Consider the following 26,790-nt stretch of genomic DNA (forward strand, 5'->3'; position numbering starts at 1 on the left):
CATGATAGAGAAAATGGCAATTTTGAGGAAAGAGTGCTTCTAAAGGTTTTCTCTTGGAGGCAGCCATGTTTGTTTGTTTGCTTTTTCACATTACTAAAAAGGCTAAGTATTGTGGTTAGGATTACTATAATTCCTACAACTAAACTTCCAGTTAGGCATAGTTCCATGTTCCCACGCTATTTTCCTTCTGTCCACCATGCTGGCTTTGGAGCTCCATGGTCAACTTTCTCTTTTGGTCTTCCTTCTTTATAGCACAGCAGTTTGGTGGTGCTGTCCATTAGCAGGTAGACCACCAACTCATAAGTGGCCATTATAATGGCTGTGTTTGGAATCTGTCTCACCAGATGAGTTGTCAGATCACGGTAAAGAGACCCAGAGCCTTCTTCTTGAACAAGCAAAGATAATGTCTGAAAAAAAGATCTATATTTTGTTCCTTCTTCACACAGTCTTGTTCTCACAACTTCATGTGGATATGCTATACTTGTGGCACACGTTTTTGAGCTAGCATCATTCCCAGAAAATCTGACACTTCTTTATAGACTCTTCTTCATTTTCCATTGTAGAAGCAATCTTATATTCCAGTAGTTCTTGCTTAATATTTTCATAAATAGCAAAATGGATAACAGTCTCTGATATTCCAGCATATGAAGCAGACATTTTCCTATAGAATCCTCTAAGTCCATCTGTCTGATACACTTCAGGGACACACTGGAAAGCACCCATTCGCTTTTCCCCACGGTTCCTTGCATCAGTCTATAATAGAGTTTTTATAAGCCAAATTGCGGTGAAACGAGGTTTAAGTTAGTCCATCCAGGAAGTAACCTGCGGATGGGGAGCATGAGATGACATGATCTCACTCTTTTCTCAAAGAGAAATGTACAGTAAATGCCTGGCATTGCAGCTGAAATCATGTGTACCTGGGAAGGATCAGGATCAAATATACGATTCAACTTTTCCTTGTGGTTTGAATAAACAGCAAATTATATTGCTCTGGAAAGGGCCACTGCCACCAAACTGAGGCCTAATCCTCTAAACAGGGAACCGAGGCCGTTTTTTTCACAAGGTCACCTTTAGACAATGGAGAGGTCCAGGAGGCACTACGCCATTGACCCTGGCTCCGGCCGTGGTGCTCAGCTGAACTGCAGAGATACAAGGTGTCACAGAAGATGACTGCAGCCGTTTTCACAACTTCCAGCGCACATGTCAGAATGGCTCCCACTGCACCACCACATTCTCCGGCCAACAGGTGCACCAGCCTGTGCTTCTGGCTCCTCCTCTCTCCAGAGTGTCCTCCAGGGACTGAGGCAGGACGCGGATCCGCCCACCGGGTATAGGCCGCGCGGTTTCTGCTTGGTCTGGAGCATTGGGCGCCCCAGGGATGGTGAGGGGCGCGAATGGAGACTCGGCTGCTGCCTGCCCGCCGCGCTGCAGCCGCCGCCTCCCACTCTGGCCCCGCGCTCAGCACCCGTGTTAGAGGGCTGTTTATTTTAGTATTTACAAAATTCTCTTGATGGGAAACATTTAAATTCCCTGGAAGAATGTAAAAGACACCTGGAACAGTTCTTTACTTAAAAAGTTTAAGGAAAGTTTTGGGAGAGTGCTATTATGAAGTTTCCCGAAAAATGGCAGAAGGTAGGACAAAATTTGTGAAGAAATGGTTCAAAAAGGTTCTTTGCGAAAATGAAATATATGTTTTTAAAATTTTTACTTTAAGTGAAAATGGAATATGTGTCTATTTTTGCTTTACTTTTTAATCAACTCAATACAATTGGCTCAATTTCTTAAGTTAAACACAGATAATCTTAAAATAACTTAGCTTCACTCCGTCATGTCCTATGTTCCCTAAATTTCTTCATATGTTAAAACATAATCATAGTATTGCAAATCCTGGCATAATGGAATAAATCTCTAAATGATATTTTGTTTTGTTCTACTTTCTTTTCTTTTCAGTGGTATTTAGGAAAGATTTCAGACTTTAGAGAGAAGAGATCTGAGTTTAAATCCTACCTCTTCAAATAAACTTGTAATTTTGTTTAATAACCACACTGAGTTTCTTTAAACTTTAAAATTAAAATAATACCAGATGTGAACTAAAGACTGTCACTTGCTATCTGGCTCTGTAAGGATTAAGTCACCAGCCAGCACAGTCGCTGACCTTCAACACCCCCTGAAAGGAGTTCTGGGTGGAGGTCAAGAGTGAGATACTCTGCGCTCTAGGGAAAATCGACAGAACAGACCTTCAGATACTTAGATATTTTCAGGAAGTTTTATGAGCCCAGTTTCTTGAATCTTCTCATGTCTAGAAAAGCACTAAAACTGTTAATGGACACATGTGTTCCCTGTAATTAGCAGCAACCTTCAACTAAAATGTGTGTTGACTGCATGTACCCTCCTTCACCAGTCATGTGTACCAATGACCTTCCCCTGCCTCACTGGAGCAGTCCCTCAAAGCTATATAAGAGGTTGCCTCCCAGGTTATTGTCCTCAGTAAACTTCAAATACAACTTCACAACTCACACATTGCACATTTATTTTAGTCCATGCAATCTTCTAGGATTATGCCCTCTAGGAGTGGAAACATTTATGAAGCCTCTGATATATAGAAAGTCTTCAGGAAATGGTAGCCTACTGGATGCTTAGGGCTGGTGCACTGGGATTACCCAGAGGGATGGTACAGGGAGGGAGGAGGAAAGGGGATTCCGGATGGGGAACACGTGTATACCTGTGGTGGATTCATGTTGATGTATGGCAAAACCAGTACAATATTGTAAAGTTATTAACCTTCAATTAAAATGAATAAATTTATATTAAAAAATAAAAAGATACCTCTAATGTAGTAAATGCAATTGTTTATGTTTAGGAAATATAATAATGTAAATTCTTAGAACATTTTCTAATACAGGGTATTCTAAACTGTCTTTAAAAGTGGTTTTGTGGAATTGAGCTGCAGGAGTTGCTTGTGTCTAGGTTCAATGCAAGATACAGGATGCTTGGGGCTGGTGCACTGGGATGATCCAGAGAGATGGTATGGGGGTTCAGGATTGGGAATATGGGTACACCTGTGGTGGATTCATGTTGGTGTATGGCAAAACCCATACAGTATTGTAAAGTAAAATAAAGTAAAAAAAAAAAAAGTGGTTTTGTGAAGCAGGGTACTTGCCTAAATGCATCAATAATCCCTATATATATTTGGTTTAACTATAAATTATTTCAGGATATATACATTCTAAATAATGAATTTTATATAGAATTTTGGCAACAGGATAGGCAACAAGAAAAACAAAGATGGAAATTTGAGGCCAAAACACCAGAAGCCCACATCTCTGAGACTGGAGGGTCCCCTGCCTTGTAGTAGTGAGGGGATGAAGAGTATGGAGAGTTCACCCCGCACTTGACCCTCTACAGAAACGCTGGAAGAGGAGAGAAAGGCAGAGGCCAGAAAGAGCACATCATTCATCCCCACCCACATAGCCCTTGCTCCTCAAAGAGCTTGAGACAGAGGCAGACACAATACGGCAAAGACTTGAATACAACCACTTAAGTCTAGCTGTAGGATGGGCCTGAGATGCCAAGGAGATGCTCTAGTTCACAGGCAAATAGGACCTTTCATAAGAAAAGAAGTATTAATAGAAAAGTATTAAGAGATTAAGTGTATTTGAAACACAATTTCTAAACAAAGCTATCAATGCCTAGGACAGGTAGAAGCCACTTGTGGTGTTAATTCATTTTGTAGTTTTTGCTTCTAGATGTTAATTTGTTACTGCAATTCTGTATACTTGATCTTATAAATCTTTAAGTTTTAGTTTCCACTGACCAGATTGGAGAATCACACCTTTTATTCCCAGCATGACTCTGAATACTTCCTACTAAGTTCTAAACTTAGTAGACCATTACTATTGTTGTTCAGTCACAAAGTTGTGTCTGACTCTGCAGCCCCACAGACTGCAACATGCCAGGCTTCTCTGTCCTTCACCATCTCCTGGAATTTGCTCAACTTCATGTCCATTGAGTCAGTGATGCTATCTAAACATCTCATCCTCTGCTGCCCTCTTCTCCTTTGACCGTCAATATTTCCTAGTATCAGGATCTTTTCCTATGATTTGGCTGTTTGCACGAGGTGGCCACAGTATTATAACTTCATTATCAGTCTTTTCAATGACTATTTGAAGTTGAATTCCTGTAGGATGACTGATTTGAACTCTTTGCTATCAGGAGACTCTCAAGAGTCTTCTCCAGTACCACAATTTGGAAGCATCGATTCTTTGGTGCTCAACCTTCTTTATGGTCCAACTCTCACATCCATACATGACTACTGGAAAAACCATAGTTTTGAATATATGGACCATTATCAGCAAAGCGATGTCTTTTCTTTTTAATATACTTTCAATATTCATCATAACTTTTCTTCCAAGGAGCAAGCATCTTTTAATTTCATGGCTGCAATCACCATCTGCAGTGATTTTGGAGCCCATGAAAATAAAATTTGTAACTGTTTCCATTTTTTCCCTTTCTATTTGCCATGAAATGATAGGATCAGAGGCAGTGATCTTAGTTTTTGAATTGTGAGCTTTAAGTAAGCTTTTTTTGCTCTCCTCTTTCACCCTCATCAAGAGGCTCTTTAGTTCCTCTTCACTTTCTGACATTAAAGTGATGTCTTCTGAATATGTGAGGTTGTTGATATTTCTCCTGGCAAACGTGATTCCACCTTGTGAGTCACCCAGCCTTGCATTTTATGTGATGTACTCTGCATAGAAGTTAAATAAACAGGATGACAATATACAGCCTTGCCATACTCTACCAATTTTGAACCAGTCATTTGTTTCATGTAAGGTTCTATCCATTGCTTCTTGACTTGCATAGAAGTTTCTCAAGAGACAGAAAATGTTGGATCATATTCCCATATCTTTAAGAATTTTCCGAAGTTTGTTGTGATCCACATAGTCAAAGGCTTTAGTGTTGTCAATGAAGCAGATGTAGATTTTTTTTTGGGGGGGGGGGATTCCCTTGCTTTTTTATGATCCATTGATGGTTGGCAATTTGATCTCTGATTCTTCTCCCTTTTCTAAATCCAGCTTGTGCATTTAGAAGTTCTCATGTCACATACTGCTAAAGCCTAGCTTGAATGATTTTTTTAAATTTATTTTTACTTTATTTTACTTTACAATACTGTATTGGGTTTGCCACGCATTGACATGAATCCGCCACGGGCGTACATGAGTTCCCAATCCTGAACCCCCCTTCCACCTCCCACCCCACACCATCTCCCTGGATCATCCCCGTGCACCAGCCCCAAGCATCCTGTATCCTGCATCGAACATAGACTGGTGATTCGTTTCTTACATGATAGTATACGTGTTTCAGTGCCATTCTCCCAAATCATCCCACCCTCTCCTTCTCCCCCAGAGTCCTTGATCATAACCTTATTATCATGGGAAATGAATATGATTGTAGGGTAGTTTGAACATTTTTTGGCACTGCCCTTTTTTGGAATTGGAATTAAAATTTATCTTTTCCAGTCCTGTGGTCACTTCTGACCACCACTGCATGCTGACAAATGCACGTGTTTTTGTCAATAAAATGTTCATTATTATAGTAATTTATCATTAACAGCTTTACTGAATCACATTGTTTTTACTTTCAGAGCCCCACCCAGGGTACTTTTATGTTTCCAACATTCCTCTGTCTCAGGACTATGGATACTGGAAAAAATACAAGACAGCTTTGTGATTCAAACTCTAGCTACCAGTCAGCCCATCTCTGATTTTCTATTCACAACTGAGTTGTCTTTTGAGAACTCAAACATTAGGACTTGGCTTTGTTCTAATTTTGCACTTCTTTTTAGATATATCAAGAAAGAATTATTCTTTTTTTTTTTTAACCACTGTGTGTTTCATTTATCCTTGAATGTAAAATAAAAGTAAAATATTTTTTCAATGATTTCACCCTAGTTCTGGGTAATAGGTAAAGATTCTGTAGATACTTATTAATAGATTCCTTGTCTCTCACTGGTATTCATATTTGACAGTGGTGTGTCTATAAATATCTGGTGATACATTTTGCCTCTTTTATTTCCTTCACTCTTTTCTTCTTTTAGGAAAAAAACCCAAAACTTACCTTTTTTTTTTTCTATATAAGTTGTAAATAATCATATGGTGCAAGAAGATGAAATAAACATTGGAATTCAAAACGAAAGCAATAATCAGTGGAAATTTATCTGTGCAACTTTCCTTTTGGGTACTAAATTCACGTAAAATTTGTTTTGCTGCTGTTGGTGAAGAAAAGAGAACATTACTATCTATTTACCATAGTGTCATGTGTGGGAACCATGAATGATTCTAGAAGTCCGAAGTATTAGCAGTATATATGTATCATCTGTATTATAAGTATTATATAAATGTAGACTATATATATGTTGCCAACACAGGAGATATAAAAGACACATATTTGATCCCTGGGTCAGAAGATCCTCTAGAGGAGAACACAAGCCACTCTAATATTTTTACTTGAAGAATACCATGGACAGAGTAGCCTGGCAGGCTACGTAGGGTCTCATGAAGAGTCAGACATGACTAATGTGACTTAGCATGCATGAACTCTTTGCACACAGATAACTTTGAAGTTCTACAAGATGCATTCAATACTATTTAAATGGGAAGATAGAGTCCAGTTAATATCTGGTTTTCAGCCACCTGAGACCAAACTGAATTTTACATGCAGAGAGGATTTTCAAGTTATATTCATTGCTGAAGATTTCAAATTTTACTTTTTACTATATACTAGTCATTTGTGCTCCATGAACTTCAAATAATAAAGAGAACTATTATATCTACATTTTCCCATTATGTTAATTATTAGTTGCACATATTACCAAATCAAATTTCTTGTCCTCAGACCCAGAGTTTTACTCTTTCTACAAAATCTGAACTAAAGATCATTTTTACAGAGCCTTTCCACAACTGGGTAGGGTAAGTAAAATTATTAACTTTGTAGCAATGATGCTTACCCTTTCATTGCTCTTGTGGATTCTAAATTTCATTATATGAATTATCTGTTGCTGCAAAACAAAATAACACAAGATATGACCACTTAAAAAAAGCATTCATTATCTCTCAGTTTCTGTGGTGCAGGACTTAGTTTAAACCTCTGTTTAAAGATTTTTCATGATGTTGGATTCAAACTTTTAGCCAAGACTTTAGTCTCAACTGAAGAGTTAATTGGTATAGAGGATGTTTTCCCAACATGCTACCTGGCTTCTTTCAGAGTGAGCCAGTAAGAGGGTAAGAAAGTGCACCCAGGATAAAAGCTACATTAGTTTTGCAACTTCATCTCTATCATAAGTGACAATCCATCACTTTTATGCACTTTTTTTTTTTAGGAGTCACTATATTCAGGCTTTTTCATACTGTTCGTGGGGTCCTCAAGGTAAGAATACTAAAGTGGTTTGCCATTCCCTTCTCCAGAAGCTGAGCACAAAAGAATTGATGTTTTTGAACTGTGGTGTTGGAGAAGACTTTTTAGAGTCCCTTGGACAGCAAGGAGACCCAATCAGTCCATCCTAAAGGAAATCAGTCCTGAATATTCATTGGAAGTACTGATGCTGAAGCTGAAACTCCAATACTTTGGCCACCTGATGTGAAGACCTGACTCATTGGAAAAGGTCCTGATGCTGGGAAAGATTGAAGGTGGGGGGGGGGCAGGGAGAAGGGGATGACAGAGAATGAGATGGTTGGATGGCATCACTGACTCAATGGACATGAGTTTGAGTATACTCTGGGAGTTGGTAATGGATGGGGAGACCTGGCGTGCTGCAGTCCATGGGGTTGCAAAGAGTCAGACATTACTGAGCAACTGAACTGATATTCAGGCCATACTGAATTAGAGAGAATTGTACAAAGTCATCAATACCAGGTAGGGACATGATTGATGACCACATTAGAGGCTGTCAATGACATCCGGGAAAATGGGAAACATGCTTGTATTACATACAAGATGTTTCTAAAGCATAGAATTTAGTTTGAAATCTAAAATTATTAAAGTAAAATGCAACAGAATTGAATTTCATTAAGGATAATTCAAATATAATAAGATGAAACTAGGTAGTGTCACATGGTTCAATAATTCGAAGTTATAAATTTTCTTAACTCATGCCTAAATTGCCGTTGTTATTCAGACACTAAGTCATATCCAACTTGGGGATGCCATGGACTGCAGCACTCCAGACTTCTCTGTACTTCACTATCTCCTGGAGTTTACTTAAACTCATGTACATTGAGTCAGTCGTGCTTTATTACTAACCATCTTACCCTATCCCACCGTTTTCTCCATTTTGCCTTCAATCTTCACCAGTATCAGGTGAAATGATACTGGCTTTTCCAATGAACTGGCTCTCTGCATCAGATGGCCAAAATATTGGAGCTTAGCTTCAGTATCAGTCCTTACAATGAATATTCAGTGTTGATTTCCTTTAGGATGAACTGATTTGATCTCCTTGCTGTCCAAGGGACTCTCAAGAGTCTTCTCCAGAACCAGAATTCAAAAGCATCATTTTTTTGTTGTTGTTGTTTTTGTTTTAGCACTCAGCCTTCTATATGATCTAACTCTCACATCTGTACATGACTACTGGGAAAAAACTTAGCTTTGACTCAATGGACATTTGTCAGCAGGGTGATGTCTCTGCTTTTTAATATGTTTTCCTTCTAAGGAGCAGGCATCTTTTAATTTCATGGAAAGTATCAAATAGAACAGATATGACACGTCTTGGAGAAAGTATAGTAATACAACACAATCAAAACACTGCTAAAGGAAGTTAACACATTTTTATTATGCCAGCTAAGTTACATAATGTTTTATACGTATTTTTTCTCCTTTACTTAATTTTCCCCCAAAGTTTAGTGATATTACCAAGTGCGTAAATGCGTGAAACAAATATTAAGTAAATTAATCAATCAACAGTTATTTAATAGGCAAATTTTATGGATATCATAAAAATGCTGATTTTCTCCCAAGTATTGGCTTTATATAACTGTGTGATTTGATAATTATATCTTCTTGCAGAATTGAATACTTTATCATTATGTGATATTCCACCATCACATTTAATTTTCTTTGTTACAAAGCTAACTTTGTCTGAAGTTAATATAGTTATACCAAATTTCATTTGGTTGGTAATTACATATGTTTCTCCATCTACTTTACTTATAAATTATCTGAGTCAATATTTACAGTGAGTTTCTTGTAGATCTTTCAGTATTACTTTTACTTTTAAAATCTAGCCTAAATTTCTCTACCATATAACTAGTGTGTTTAGATCATTTATATTTAAAGTAACTATTGATATAGTTGGGTAAAGATAGCTATATTTCTAACAGCTTTTTGTCATGCATTTGTACATTGTTTAATTTTTTCTATTTTTGTCACTTCTGATTTTAAGTGAGCATTTTTAATCATTCTATTTTATCTTTTATCATTATTTTTCATTTATGTTTTTTAAAGTTTTTCAGGTGACTTCCCTCAAATTTACAATATACATAGTTTTTCTTTTTAAATTTATTTATTTTTAATTGAAGGCTGTATATTTTCACCCTGCTTATTTAAATTCTATGCACAGAACATCAGGTGAAATGCTGGGCTGGATGAAGCACAAGCTGGAATCAAGATTTCTGGAAGAAATATCAATAACCTCAGATATGAAGATGACACTACCCTTATGGTAGAAAGCAGAGAGGAACTAAAGAGTCCCTTGATACAGGTGAAAGAGGAGAGTGAAAAACCTGGCTTGAAATCACTTTCAAAAAATGAAGATCATGGCATCCTGTCCCATCACTTTATAGCAAATAGATGGGGAAACAATGGAAACAATGAGAGACTTTATTTTCTTGGGCTCCAAAATTACTACAGATGGTGACTGCAGTCATGAAATTAAAAGATCCTTTCTCTTTGGAAGAAAAGCTTTGACCAACATAGACAGTGTGTTAAAAGCAGAGATAGCACTTTGCTGACAAAGTCCATCTAGTTAAAGCTATGGCTTTTCCTGTAGTCATGTATGGATGTGAGAATTGGACCATAAAGAAGGCTGAGAGCTGAAGAACTGATGCTTTTGAACTGTGGTGTTGAAGACGACTCTTGAGAGTCCTGTGGACCTCAAAGAGATCAAATCAGTCCATCCTAAAGGAAATCAGCCCATCCTAAAGGAAATCAGTCCTGAATGTTCATTGGAAGGACTGATGCTGAACCTTAGGCTCCAGTACTTTGGTCACCTGATACAAAGAACTGACTCACTGGAAAAGACCCTGATTCTGGGAAAGATTGAAGGCAGTAGGAGAAGGGGACAACAGAGGATGACATGGTTGCATGGCATCTCCAACTATATGGAAGTGAGTATGAGCAAACTCCAGGAGTTGGTGATGGACAGGTAAGCCTGACATGCTGCAGTCCATGAAGTCCCAGAGTCGACTGAAGCGAGTTGACTGAGTCCCAGCTGAGCAACTGAACTGAACGAAACTAAAAGACAGGGCCAATAATTAAAGATAGTGGAGGTCTATGAGCCTGTTACCAAAAATCTTGTTGCCAAGACATGCCTTTAATAAAATAGCTAGAATTTATTTCAAATGTTTATTTACAAGAAGACAGAATAATTGTTATGCAATCTCTTTTTGTGAATTCATGACATGCAAAGTGTGCTTCAGTCAGATATGATAAATTTAATATCAGTGTGAGCTAAAGGTCCATGTCATATGATGAATCCCTAAATGAGAGACAGGACAAAGAAGCTGAGTCACAATCTAGAGAATCACTTGGGAAGGCATTTGTTCATGGGTTCACCTGATTATAATGGAACATTTAGGCAAACTTGGAAGTGTCTCTACCATCTGGCTAGATTACCCACATATATTGCCACATACTTCATCAATTTTCTCCTATCATTTTTAATTTAAAACTTCTAAAATTATTATGATATAACACATTTCAAGAGAATTGGAAAATACAGAACAAAGTTATATATAGTTCCACCATATATTACTATTATTATTTTTAAATTGATAAAGATTTTAGTTGGAGTTTCAATATTATACTCTCAAAAATTAATAGAATGAATAGACAGAAAATTAGAAGGATGCAGTAGACCTGAAAAAGGCTACAAACCAATTCAGCGTAATTAAGATTTATACAATTTTCACACAACAAGAAAATATAAATTCAATTATATTTAAGTTCCCATAAACTGTAAAGCTATAGACACTGGAACGTATCCAGGAACATAAAACAAGGTGCAAAGGAAAAAAAAAAAAAAACCAAGGTGCAAAAAATTCAGTCTAAATATTTTGAAATTATATACAGTCTGCTCTACTATCACCATGGAATTATGTTAGAAATCAATATCAAAAATGTACTGAAAATAACCCACATATTTTAAGTGCAATAACCAAGATAGATCTTTGACTTAATCATTGAAAGCTTCAGTAAACTTAAAAGACTGAAAAAACTCAGAGAGTGATTACAGAGAAGAAAACATTTAAATGAGATTTTAGTATCAAAATGAGAAACTAATATCAAAATAAGAAATTAATATCAAACATAATTTGGAGGACAAACAATACCTGGGCATTTATGTTTTTCAAAATATTCTAAGATAATTTTAATGTGCATCAAGATTTTAAAAAGTGATTACCAGTTTTTCTATTAAATGGTAATTTTCATGATACAAAATTCCATTATTTTCTGTTGGCCAATCATGATATAAGGTATTAAACAAATAGTTATATGATCACAATGGTAAAAGATGTTTATCAGTTTTCACAATCAATAGCGAGACATAAAATAAAAGATACGATTGAAAGTCATAACCTAAACATGATTATCCTAACAAAAAAAGGAACTCACATAGAGTTTGAGGGATTAAGTAGAGTGATGTGGTAAGTGGGGGTGCCTATATGTACAAGCCCTCATCTGTCCAGGCAATCTGTATTGGTGCACTTAACCCATTTACATTTAAGGTAATTATCAATATGCATGATCCTAATACCATTTTCTTAATTATTTTTTATTTATTTTATGTGAGATTTTTCTTTCATTTTCTTCTGTTTCCTGACTAGAAAAATCCCTTTAGCATTTCTTGTAAAGCTGATTTGATGGTGCTGAATTTTTGCTTGTCTGTATAGCATTTTATTTTTCCAACAAATCTGAATGAGAGTCTTGCTAGTTAGAACATTTTTGGTTGTAATTTCTTCCCTTTTATCATTTTAAACACATCATGCCATTCCCTTCCAGTTTGTAGAGTACCTGTTGGGAAATCAGCTAATAATCTTATGGGAGTTTCCTTATATGTTATTTCCCATTTCTCCCCTGTTGCTTTGAATATTTTATCTTTGTCTTTAATTTTTGTCAGTTTGATTACTATGTGTCTTGGAGTGTTTCTCCTTGGGTTTATCCTGTCTGCTGGGACTTTTAGAAGCTTCTCTGAGCTTCCTGGATGTTCTTGATTATTTCACCAACCTATTTCTTGTTAGGGAGGTTTTAAGCTACTATGTCTTCAAATATTTTCTCAGGTCCTTTCTCTCTCTCTTCTCCTTGTCAGTGCACTTCAGTTCAGTTCAGCTCAGTCGTGTCTGACTCCTCGTGACCTCATGGATAGCAGTATGCCAGGCTTCCCTGTCAATCACCAATTCCGGAGTTTTACTCAAATTCATATCCATAGAGTGGGTGATGCCATCCAACCATCTCATCCTCTGTTGTCCCCTTTTCCTCCCGCCTTCAATGTTTCCCAGCATCAGGGTCTTTTCCAATGAGTCAGTTCTTCACATCAGATGGCCAAAGTATTGCAGTTTCAGCTTCAGCATCAGTCCTTCGAATGAATATTCAAGACGGATTTCCTTTACAATGGACTGGTTGGATCTCCTTGCAGTACAAGGGATTATCAAGAGTCTTCTCTAACACTGGAGTTCAAAATCATCAATTCTTCATCTCTCAGCTTTCTTTGTAGTCCAACTCTCACATCCATATATCACTACTGGAAAAACCATAGCTTTGACTACACAGACATTTGTTGCCAAAGTAATGTCTCTGCTTTTTAATATGCTGTCTAGGTTGGTCATAGATTTTCTTCCAAGGAGCAAGCATCTTTTATTTCATGACTGCAATCACCATCTGCAGTGATTTTGGAGCCCAAGAAAATAAAGTCTGTCACTGTTTCCATTGTTTCCCCATCTATTTTCGATGAAGTGATGGGACCACTGGAGAAGGAAATGGTAACCCACTCCAGTATTCTTGCCTGGAGATTCCTGTGGACAGGGGAGCTTGGTGGGCTACAGCCCATGGGGTCACACAGAGTCAGGCACCACTGAAACTACTTAGCAGCAGCAGCAGCAGCAGCAGGTGGAACTGGAGGCCATGATCTTAGTTTTCTGAATGTTGAATTTTAAGCCAACTTTTACACTCTCCTCTTTCAATTTCATTAAGAGGCTCTTTAGTTCTTCTTTGCTTTCTGTCATAAGGATGGTGTCATCTGCATATCTGAGGTTATTGATATTTCACCCAGCAATCCTGATTCCAGCTTGTGTTTCATCCAGGCCAGTGTTTCTCATGATGTACTCTGCATATAAATTAAATAAACAGGGTGACCATATGCCACTTTGACGTACTCCTCTCCTGATTTGGAACCACTCTGTTGCTCCAGGTCCAGTTCTAATTGTTCCTTCTTGACCTGCATACAGATTTCTTAGGAGGCAGGTCAGGTGGTCTGGCATTCCCATCTCTTTAAGAATTTCCACAGTTTATTGTGATCCATGCCATCAAAGGCTTTGGTGTAGTCAATAAAGCAGAATTAGATATTTTTCTTGAACTCTCTTGCTTTTTCAATGATCCAACGGATTGTGGCATTGTGATCTCTGGTTCCTCTCCTTCTGGGACTCTCAAAATACAAGTGTTGGTGAATTGATGTCCCAAAGATTTCTTTCTTTATTTTTTCCCAGTGTAGCCTACAAGGCTGCTCTGTCCATGAAATTTTCCAGGCCAGAGTACCGGAGTGGGCTGTCATTTCCTTCTCCAGGGGATCTTCCCGACCTAGGGATCAAACCCAGGTCTTCCACATTGCAGGCAGACGATTTATCGTCTGAGCCACCAGGGAAGCAAACTTTTATTGCGTCATCTCCATTCTTTTTCAGAGATCTTGGATTATCTTCACTATCATTATTTTGAAATGTTTTCTGGAATGTTGCCTATCTCCACTTCACTTGATTGTTTGTCTGAGATTTTTTATTGTCCCTTCACCTGGGACATAACCCTCTGCCTCTTCATTCTGGTTAACTTTCTGTGATGTGATTTTTCATTCTAGTGCTATGGGATTGTAGCTCTTGCTTCTTCTGTATGCCCTCAGTGGATGAAGTCGAGAAGTTTGTGTAAGCTTCTGGATGGGAGGAAGAAACTGGTGGTGGGAAAAACTGAGTCTTGCCCTAGTAGGCTGGACTGTGTTCAGTAAAATGTAATGCAATTGTCTGCAGATGGGTGGGGTTGTGCTCCCTCCCTCTTAGCTGATTGGCCTGAGGTGATCCAGCTCAACGGTAGGGCTAATGGCAATTCCAAGATGGCCTATGCCTGAGTGCATCTACCAGTACTGATGCCACTAGTATCCCTGTCCACAGAGCAAGCCACACTGCTAACCCATGCTTCTGGAGAGCCTCCAACATTAGCAGGTAAGTCTAGTTTAGTCTTCTGTGGGGTCACTGTCCCTTTCTCTGGGTCCTGGTACCAACAAGATTTTGTTTGTGCCCTCCATGAGTGGAGTCTGTGTTTCCCCCTGTCCTGATGAAGTCCTGTAATCAAATCTTTCTGGCCTTCAAAGTGAGGTTCCCTGAGGATTCTTAGTCCCTTTTCTGGGTCCCCAGGCTGGGAAGACTGATGGGCTCAGAACCTTCACAATAGTAGGGGAGCTTCTTTGGTATTATTCTCCAGCTAGTGGGTCACCCACATGATAAGTATGGGATTTGATTTTATCATGATTGTGTCCCTCCTACCATCTCCATTGCAGTCTCTCTTTTGTCTTTGTCTTTTTTGGTGGGCTCAAGAATTCTCATGTTAATGGTTGTTCAACAACTGGTTGTGATTTTGGTGTTCTCACAGGAGGAATGAATGCACTCCACCACTTTGAACCAGTCTCTGTGTGCATCTTTATATCTCTCTATCATTTTTAATTTTAACTAACAAAACTTATGGAGAATCTCTAGATGTTAATATATGAAGGTCATGGAATTCTCCTTTCCATGGTGGTTGTTTTTATTAGGGTCACTAAAATGCTCCCTAATATTCCTGGAATATGGATTTCTAATTGTGATAATTTAAGTATTAACAATTTGCTTCTTATATATAAATTCAAGTTAATTTATATACATCTGTTCATCTCAGTATTTATGTTGCAAGAGTTAAAAGTAAATTTATCAAAAAATCAGTCCTCATTGTAGATGGCAACTCTTGCAGAATCTTTCCAAGACTTCCCTGTTAAATTATGGGACTGTTATGTTTGCATTAGGTGGAAACGGATAAGATCATGAGAATATAATCAATGAGAAACTGTAGATATGATCCAGATGCTTTCACTATAAGACATTTTCCTTTCCATAGAAATTCTGGAGATGATGATTTCTAACATGCCCATCCTGATGTCTATCTATCCTTAAATTCTTTCACAAATGGGATGGTGAGCTAAAAGATGGTTTTACCACTTATTCTGCTACATATAATGTTGGGATAAAATGTTATCAAAATGGTTGTTGGTATAGTGATCATATAATTCATTGTCTAATCCCCAACACTTAAGAATGAATGGAAAATGTTATAAGCATAATGCCAAGATAACAGGTGTAAATGTAAATTCCAAGCAAAATTTTGATGTCACCTTCCCAAGAGTTTTAGGTATGTCACCTGCCAGTGCAGGAGATGCAGGAGACCTGGTTTGATCACTGGGTCAGTCTAATCCCCTGGAGAAGGGAATGGACCAATATTCTTGCCTGGAGAGTTCCTTGGCAGACTACAGTCCATAGAATTGCAAAGAGTCAGACACAACTGAACAACTTTCACTTCACTTCACTTAATACGGCCTATGTAAATTCTCTCCAAACTATATAGATGTGCCATCATAAGAGACCTATTGTAAAGCGATGATCAATATTAAATCTATATAATAATATCAAAAAGGGCAGAGTTGTATGTGCAATAAAATGCTACACTGAGTTCTGTTATAACCAGCCATTTTAATTTAAAATTGTTAGAATTAATTTCATATTTGAAAATATTTACCAATCTATGTTTCATAGTCTTGGAAAGACTTGTTCATGAAAGACAAAACTTGATGTAGGAAAACTTCATAAATCTTGTTGGCATTTTATAAGCTAATTCTTATTTTCAGAGGATGAGTGTTTGTATATGAAAATGTACTAATGATAGTTGTTCTATCTATGCTATTAATTTCCAAATATTTGTAATCTTAAATATCCCTAAAATTTCTTTCAATTTTTTATTGAGTTATAATTAACTACTATTTTATATTAGCTTCAATATAACATAGTGATTTGACATCTTTATACATTACAACAGAATCACTGTGATAACATCAGTTACCATCCATCACAATACATAGTTGTTACAATATTACTAGCGATAGTCTCTATGTGTACAGTATATCCCCATGATTATTTATTTTACAGTTGGAAAAATTTCTCACTTTTTCATCTATCCCCCCACACTCTTCTCTTCTGGCAGCCACCTGTTTGTTCTCTGTATCTGTGAGTCTGTTTCTGGTTTATTCATTTGTTTTGTTTTTAGTTTTTACATGTAAGTGAAATGTTGCATTATTTGTTTTATTTTATTTGATTTATCTCACTTATCATTATACACTATAGGTCCATTTGTATTTCCATAAATATATTTTATCATTTTTAATAGCTAAGTAATATCCCATACTGTTGTTAAAGTGCTGCACTCAATATGCCCACATATTTGGAAAACTCTGCAGTGGCCATAGGGCTGGAAAAGATCAGTTTTCATTCCAATCCCAAAGAAAGGCGATGCCAAAGAATGTGCAAATTGCCACAAATTTCACTCATTTCACACATTAGAAAAGTAATGCTCAAAATTCTCCAAGTGGCTTCAACAGTAGTGAACTGAGAACTTCTAGATGTTCAAGAAAGATTGAGAAAAGGCAGAGGAACCAGAGAGCAAATTGCCAATATCTGTTGGATAATTGAAACAACATTCCAGAAAAACATCTACTTCTGCTTCATGGACTATGATAAAGTCTTTGACTGTGTGGATCACAACAAACTATGGAAAATTCTTAAAGATATAGGAATATTAGACCACCTTACCTGCCTCCTGAGAAATCTGTAAGAAGGTAGAGAAACAACAGTTAGAAATGGGCATGGAACAACAGACTGGTTCCAAAATAAGGAAGGAGTACATCAAGGTTGTATACAGTCACTCTCCTTATTTAAGGAGTGCATCATGAGAAAATCTGGGCTGGATGAAACACAAGCTCTGGAATCAAGATTGCCAGGAGAAGTATCAACAATATCAGATATGCATATGATACCATCCTTACGGCAGAAATTGGAGAGGAAATAAACAGCCACTTGATGAAGATGAAAGAGGAGAGTGAAAAACCTGGCTTAAAATCAACTTTCAAAAAATGAAGATCATGGCATCCTGTCCCATCATTTCATAGCAAATAGATAGAGAAACAATGGAACCACTGATGGAATTTATTTTCTTGGGCTCCAAAATCACTGCTGATGGTGACTGAAGCCATGAAATTAAAAGACACTTGCTCCTTGGAAGAAAAACTATGTCAAACCTAGTCAGTGTATTAAAAAGCAGAAACATTAATCTTTACCAACAAAGGTCCATGTAGCCAAAGGCACATTTTTTCCAGTAACCATGTATGGTTGTGAGAATTGGACCACATAGAAGGCTGAGCACTGATTCATAATCAATTTCAAAAGAACTGATGCTTTTGAACTGTGGAGTTGAAGAAGACTCTTGAAAGTCCTGTGGACTGCAAAATCAAATCAGTCAATCCTAAAGGAAATCAGTCCTAAATATTCATTGGTAGGACTGATGCTGAAGCTGAAGTTCCAATACTTTGGCCAACTGATGCAAAGAGCTGACTCATTAGAAAAGACCCTGATGCTGGGAAAGACTGAGAGCAGGAAGAGAAGGGGATGATAGAGGATGAGATGGTTGGATAGCATCACTGACTCAATGGACATGAGTTTGAGAAAGCTCTGGAGATAGGGAAGCCTAGCATGCTGCAGTCCATGGGGTCGCAAAAAGTTGGATATGGCTAAGCAGCTGAACAACAATAATATCCCATACATGTATATATAGATATACATATTCATATATATACATATTCATCTGTTTATGTCTCATTTGAGAAAAAAATCTATTCAGGCTCTTTGGCCACTTTTTAATCAGAATTTTTTTCATATTGAGATATATGATTTGTTTATATATTTTGGATATCACTTCCTTATCCAATATATAATTTGCTTATATCTTCCACTAGTAGGTTGTCCTTTCATTATACTAATAACTTTTTCATTGTGCAAAAGCTTTTTAGTTTGATGTAGTCCCATTTTTTAATCTTTGCTTTTGTTTTTCTTGTCTGAGAAGACATATCCAAAAATAATGATAAGACCAATATCAAAGAGTATATTCCATGTTTTCTTCTAGGAGTTTTCTTCTATTAAGTTTTAAGAACTTACAGGTCTTACATGTAAGTAAGATCTATGTTATTAATCTATTTTGAATTTAGTTTTGTATCCGGTGAATCAAAGTGGTCCAGTTTGATTATTTTGGTTATAACTATCCAGTTTTCCCAGCATCATTTATTGAATAAACTTCCTTTCCCTATTGTATATTATTTTCTCTTGTAGATTAAATGACCACATGAGCATGGGTTTATTTCTGGACTCTTTATTCTGTTCCATTTATCTGTATGTCTGTGTTTGTTTGTTTGTCTTTTTCAGTGCCATACTGATTTGATTGCTTTCTATTTATTAATTATACCTTTATATTCTGATAGCACGTTATCTCAGTGTTGTTCTTTTTCCTCAAGTTGCTTTGGCTACTTTAGGTCTTTGGTGTTCCCATACAAATTTTAGGATTATTGGTACTAGTTCTATGAAAAATTGATATTTTGATGGAGATTGCATTGAATCTACAGATTGTTTGGGGACATATGTACATTTTAATGATTTTGATTCTTCCAATCCATGAACACAATAACTTTCAAGTTATTAGTGTCTTTTTCAATTTCTTTCTGATTAATTTTTTTTACAGTTTTCTGAGTTCAAGTCTTTTGTGGTCTTAAATTTATGTATTTTATTATATTTGATGTAATGGCAGATATTATTATTTTATTTCTGATAGTTCTGTATTAGTGTCTAGAAATGCAACTAATTTCTGCATGTTAATTTTGCATCCTGACAATTTATTAAATTAATATATTAGTTATAATAGGTTTTTGGTGGAGACTTTAGTGTTTTATATCTATAGGGAGAGAAATATAGTATTTTTCCATGTGCAAATAGTGACACTTTTATGTTTTCCCTTCCAATTGAGATGCATTTTATATAATTTTGTGTGTGTGTGTGTGTGTAATTGCTTTAGTTAGAACTTTCAACAGTATGTTGAATAGAGTGGCGAGAGTGGGAGAATTTTTGTTGTGTTCCTACTCTTAGAGGAAAAGCTTTCAGCATTTCATCATTATTATCTTAATTGAGGGTTTGTCATATAGAGTCTTTATTATGTTGTAGTATTGGAGAAGGCAATGGCACCTCACTCCAGTACTCTTACCTGGAAAATGCCATGGAGGGAGAAGCCTGGTAGGCTGCAGTCCATGGGGTCGCTAAAAGTCAGACATGACTGAGCGACTTCACTTTCACTTTTCACTTTCATACATTGGAGAAGGAAATGGAAACCCACTCCAGTGTTCTTGTCTGGAGAATCTCAGGGACGGGGGAGCCTGGTGGGCTGCCGTCTTTGGGGTCGCACAGAGTCAGACACGACTGAAGTGACTTAGCAGCAGCATGTATCTTTCCTCTATAGCCACTTTGGTGACAGTTTTTTTTTTTTTATCATAAATGAATGTCTAATTTTGTCAAAAAAAAATTCCATGCCTCTATTGAGATGAGTATATGATGTTTATCCTTCAATTTCTTAATGTAGTGTATCACATCAATTGATTTATGGGGATTAACCTATTCTTGCATCCTTGGGGTGAAACCCAGTTGATAATATTGTATGATCTTTTTAATATATCAATGCAATCCCTAACAAGTTACCAGCAGTGTTTTTCACAGAGCTAGAACAAATAATTTCACAATTTGTATGGAAATACAAAAACCTCAAATAGCCAAAGCAATCTTGAGAAAGAAGAATGGAACTAGAGGAATCAACCTGCCTGACTTCAGGGTCTACTACAAAGCCACAGTCATGAAAATAGTATGGTACTGGCACAAAGACAGAAATATAGATCAATGGAACAAAATAGAAAGCCTAGAGATAAATCCACACACCTATGGACACCATATTTTTGACAAAGGTGGCAAGAATATACAATGAATTAAAGACAATCTCTTTAACAAGTGGTGCTGGGAAAACTGGTCAACCACTTATAAAAGAATGAAACTAGAACACTTTCTAACACCATACACAAAAATAAACTTAAAATGGATTAAAGATCTAAATGTAAGACCAGAAACTGTAAAACTCCTAGAGGAGAACTTAGGCAAAATACTCTCTGGCATACATCACAGCACTATCCTCTATGACCCACCTCCCAGAATACTGGAAATAAAAGCAAAAATAAAGAAATGAGATTTAGTTAAAATTAAAAGCTTCTGCACAACAAAGGAAACAATAGGCAAGATGAAAAGACAGCCTTTGGAATGGCAGAAAATAATAACAAATGAATCAACTGACAAACAACTAATCTCAAAACTATACAAGCAACTCCTGCAGCTCAATTCCAGAAAAATAAATGACCCAATCAAAAAATGGGCCAAAGAACTAAATAGACATTTGTCCAAAGAAGACATACAGATGGCTAACAAACACATGAGAAGATACTCAACATCACTCATTATCAGAGAAAAGCGAATCAAGACCACAATGAGGTACCATTTCACGCCTGTCAGAATGGCCGTGATCAAAAAGTCTACAAGCAATAAATGCTGGAGAGGGTGTGGAGAAAAGGGAACCCTCTTACACTGTTGGTGGGAATGCAAACTAGTATAGTCAGTAGGGAGAACTGTGTGGAGATTCCCTAAAAAACTGGAAATAGAACTGCCTTATGACTCAGCAGTCCCACTGCTGGGCATACACACTAAGGAAACCAGAAATGAAAGAGACACACGTACCCCAATGTTCATCACAGCACTGTTTATAATAGCCAGGACATGGAAGAAACCTAGATGTCCATCAGCAGATGAATGGATAAGAAAGGTGTGGTACATATATACAATGGAGTGTTACTCAGCCATTAAAAATAATACATGTGAATCAGTTCTAATGAGATGGATGAAACTGGAGCCTATTATACAGAGTGAATAAGCCAGAAAGAAAAACACCAGTACAGTATGCTGACACATATATATGGAATTTAGAAGGATGGTAACTATAACCCTGTATGCGAGACAGCAAAAGAGACACAGATGTGTAGAACAGTCTTTTGGACTCTGTGGGAGAGGATGAGGCTGGGATGATTTGGGAGGATGGCATTGAAACATGTATAATATCATATAAGAAATGAATTGCCAGTCTAGGTTCAATGCAGGATACAGGATGCTTGGGACTGGGGCACTGGGATGACCCAAAGAAATGGTATGGGGAGGGAGTTGGGAGGGGGATTCAGGATTGGGAACACGTGTACACCCGTGGTGGATTCATGCTGATGTATGGCAAAACCAATACAGTATTGTAAAGTAAAATAAAGTAAAATTTAAAAAAAAAGGAAAAAAAATATGTCATTGAATTCAGTTCAGTAACATTTTCTCAAAGATTATTAGAACTATATTGTTTAAGATATTGGCCTGCAACTTCCTTTTTTTTTTTTTTTTTTTATGATGTCCTTTGTTTTTTGGTATGAAGGAAATGCTGACCTGATAAAATAAATTCAGAAGTGTTTCTTTCTCTTCAAGTTTTTGGAAAAAAATTGAGATAGAGAGATGCTGAAAGAATTTACCTTTGAAGCTATATGAACCTTGGCTTTTGTTTTGGAGAGATTTTAGATTACTAATTCAATTTAGTTACAAGTAACAGGTCTATTCAAGTTTTCTATTTCTTCATATTGTACGTTTATCAGAATTTGCCAATTTTTTAGGTTGTCTAATATGTTGACATGTAATTTTTTTTATAGAGTCCCTTATGATCATTTGTTTTTATTTTCTGTTGGTTGTAATTTCTCCTCTTTCATAATTAATTTTATTTATTTGGACTCTATTTGTTTACTAATGAGTCGGTATAGTTTAATCAATTTTATCTTTTTAATGAATCAACTCTTAGTCTCACAGATTTTTCTATGAATTTTCAATTCCCTATTTCATTTATTTCCACTCTGATATTTATTGTTTCCTCCCTTCTGGCAAATTTTGGCTTCTTTTTCTTGCAGTTTTTTTTTTTTTCAAGTGTATATTTACATTACTTATTTGAGAGTTTCCTTAAGTTTTGAGGTAAGCCTATATTGGATTGAGCTTCCCAGTTAGCACTGTTTTTTCTGGGTCCCATAGATCTTGGACAGCTGTGTTGCATTTTCATTTGTCTCGGATTTTTTTTTTAATTTCCTCTATGATTTCTTTGTTAATAAATGTTTGTTTAGCAGCACACTGCTTAGCATCTCCATGTTTCAATATTTTTCTAGTTTTCTTCTTGTAGTTGAATTCTAATTTCATATCTTTGCAATGCTAAAAAATCTTGATATAATTTCAATCTTCTTATAAGTATTTAGATTTTTTTTGTGGCCCAACTTGTGGTCTACCGTGGAGAATTTTCCCTGTGCACTTGAAAAGAATGTGTATTCTGTTGCTTTTGGATGGAATATTCTGCATATATCTGAATATTGCAACCATCTAATATAGTGTTGTCATTTAAGGCATGATTTTCCTTATTTTTCTGTCGAGATAAATTTATCTAATTTTAATAGCAATTGCATGCTTAGTCCCTTACATTCTTTTTATTTCGAAAACTTTTTGTTGTTGTTGTTGTTATTCTTATTTGGTGTTTTCCACTAGTCTATCTTCCAGACTGCATATTCATTACTCTGTATCATTTAATCTACTGGTGAATTCTTCTATTATATTTTTTATATCATATATTTTATTTTCTGACTTTAAAAAATAATCTCTATGATGAAACTCTCTTAGTTTCTCCATTGTCTTCTCCAGTTTGTGAGCTTCCTTATGACTGTTTCTTTGAACTCTATCAGGTAAATTACTTGTCTCCACTTGACTGAAGTTTGTTTCCTGTAATTTTATTTTCCTTTTTCATTTGGATCATATTCCTCTCTTTCCTTATTTGTTTAACTTTTTGTTATGAATTAGGTAAAATATCTACTTGTAGTCTTGAAGGAGTAGTCATGTGTAGACTGCTTGCACTTGGAAACTTTGGCAGACTGGGTGGAACTACAGTAAGCCCTGATTTAGGTCAGTTCCTGGCCCAAAGCCACCTTGGTAATGTGGTTGGGGAGGGGTGCAGGCATGGCCAGGAGGTATCCCAGAGGATCTCAACCAATGGTGCCTCTGACTCTGGAGAAATCTTCAGCAATTTTCTGCCTGTTTGGCAGAATTCCCAGAGTTCATAAATTACTTCCCATATAGCCAAGATGCCACTTAAACTACTGATTTTTCACTGTGTACCTGGGTGGGCAAGTCTGTGCTCAGCCCCCCACAATACCCCTGTTACAGATTGCCACATACAGGATGGAGTTACTATGAATAATATTTCTCCATCATTTCTGTCATTTCCTATTTGACCATCTTATGCACACTCTCTGTACAATCAACATTTGGGTATTATTTGAGAGAAATTGCTATTTATAAAGGTATAGATTCATTGTATCTATTGAAAGAGGTAGGTTCAGGGACTTCTAAATCATCATCTTCGACCACTCTTCAAAGTACAGTACATTTCAAATTCATGCCATGTTCCCCTAATTCAGCTTGCTGGAGTTCTACTACATGGAAAATATTCAGGGACCGAGGATGCTGGAGGCTCCTCATATCCTATACATAACATATGGCCCCCTTGGTCAAAATAACATGGAAAAAGACAAATGGAGACTTTTCTCTATTTTCTTTGGGGTCAAACATGTTATTATTAAGCCATTCCAGTGGCTCAAGCTAGTAACCTCATGTTCTTCATCTGCGAAATAGGAGAATATAAATGAATGATCTTTATGGTCCTCTCCAACACTAAAATTCACTGATGGCAAAATGTATACAGGCAAACAGCATGCAAATGCACATGACTCTGTTTTAATAAAACTTTGTTCACAAAAATGGGCAATAGGCTAGATTTAGCTCATTTGACATAGTTTGCCAGTCAGTGATCTAGTGCAATCCCTCTTGGATAGGTGACACTTTTTTCTTCCTCCACTGTCTAATATTCAGACAGGATTTTCAAATTTGATAGAAATGGATGAAGGAAAACTTTTCAATTTTAGAGGACTTGTACACTCTTCTGCACTTATATTTTCTGTCTAGAACTTTTAGTGATGTCACTTCCAATTTAAATGTACAGACATGCCTCATTTTATTGCATTCCACTTTATTACACTTTGCAGATATTGAATTTTTACATAGTGAAGATTTGTGTCAAACCTTACGCAAGCTCTATCAATTTTTGAGTATTAGTGAAAACACATGTAGTATAATTTTATAAGTCTAGAATGCCTAAGACTTTGGAAGAGAAGATGATTTAATTTAAAATTTGTAAGTGTGTGACTCAGAATTTATATGTACAGTAAAATATATGATTCTAAGAAAAATAATTGATCAAAGTAGGAAGCACAGATATGTAAGTTGATGGGTAGAAATTTCCATCTGAAGAGCTGGGGCCTACAGATATAGATGGTCATTGCTTCTTGTATCTCTGAAACTCAAGGGTATGCCCAAATGAGTAGATCAAAATATGAAGCAAGTCACACTAAAATATAGCAATGACCACTTCTACCACAGAAATCCATGTGTCATAGACAGTCTGTGAAATATCTCTCTGAAGTCTCATAAATCTAATCCAAAGTTGCCTGCAGTCTTGGAGAAAGTAGCTTTTTCCTTCACAAGAGATAAAGTCAAGAATCAGAAACAGGTTGTATGCCTTCTTCCAAAAACATACTTTTCTTATTGCATTCTCCAGCTAAGAGGAATTTGAAGGCATATAAATATTTAACTAACTCTTAAGCTAAAATATTTATTCTCAATTTGACTTTATATTATATATCCTTAGGACAAATGTCCTTCTTGCACTATATACTGTCTTTATTATCTAAGTATTTTGCAATTGTTTATTAACATGGATTTCAGTTCACGCAATACACAATGATATTTTAACATTTACTTTGTCTCATTGTCTACTGCATTCCTCTGGGAATTTAAATAAAAAATATAAAACAATAGTGCAATTAAGAAATTATTTTTCTTATCACACAAACTTTCCTTTATTAAAAATGGTGTCAGCACGGTGAGGATGTAGTCTAATTTCTAATTTTTATATGGTTTGGAATGTGAGTCAGTTTGGTTAAAAACAAAACAAAACAAATAGTCAATATTCTTTGGAAAGGGTCAGCCTCTTCTTTTAAGATGAGGTACATAATGTGTAACTCTAATCAGGACACAAACTACATAGTTATTTACAAGAGTACAAATGATGATTATATTATGAAAGGAGCTTAATTATTAAAACACAAAAATGTATATCTAAAATACACACTATGTCTGAGGGTACATTCCTGAGGGAGAAAAAACTTAAATAAGGAAGATTTTTAAAGCTGGGCTAAGGACCTCATTGGAGAAGGTATGATACAGCCACTGGATGACAGATATTTTTGCCAGATTGCAGGAGTCAGAGCTTGTCTACTACAGTCAGTCAAGTAGGAAATAACCCTCTAAGGTACAAGCAAGCCAATGTTGGTGTACAGTTACCTGGAATGAACTGGGACAGTTTCACATGTGATGAATGGAGCTGGCAGTATCTGGTTTGGGAAGACTTGGGAAGGTGGTCACTGCATTCAGATTTGGGCATCTATGGTTGTCCCAGGATTGTGTGCTTTGGGGCACGTGCCTGGGGTAGGTCACCACTAGATGTCTACACATACTTGCACTACAGACTGTGTAGCAGGAGTAGAAAATTAATAATTAGTTTTTAAAAACCTACAACACACCTTGATGAGAAATAAAACACCCCCTTTTCTATTGTATACTCCCAGTACACTTTTGATAATGCTTCCCAGGTGGCACAATGGCAAAGATTCCACCTGCCAATGCAGGAAATGCAAGAGGCACAGTTTGATCCCTGGCCCAGGAAGATGCCCTAGAGTAAGAAATGGCAACCCACTCCAGTATTCTTGCCTGGAAAATTCCAGGGACAGAGGAGCCTGGAGGACTACAGTCCATGAAATCATGAAGAGCCAGACAGGACTGAACACTCACACCCACTCTGTAGATAAGTTTAACAGTGTGCTCGTTGTGAAAAAGTGCTTAGCAGTCCAGTTTATTTTTATAGGCCAGATGCTGAATTTTGACAGGA

General features: G+C 36.6%; 1 pseudogene; it reads right to left on the bottom strand.

Moving 5' to 3' along the window:
- Positions 1 to 176: 176 nt before the first annotated feature.
- LOC101103487 (solute carrier family 25 member 36-like) overlaps positions 177 to 26,790 on the bottom strand; it is a 158,585-nt pseudogene continuing 131,971 nt past the window's right edge.

This window comes from Ovis aries, chromosome 9 (assembly GCF_016772045.2).
Source record: "Ovis aries strain OAR_USU_Benz2616 breed Rambouillet chromosome 9, ARS-UI_Ramb_v3.0, whole genome shotgun sequence".
In the NCBI taxonomy this organism is placed as follows: domain Eukaryota; kingdom Metazoa; phylum Chordata; class Mammalia; order Artiodactyla; family Bovidae; genus Ovis; species Ovis aries.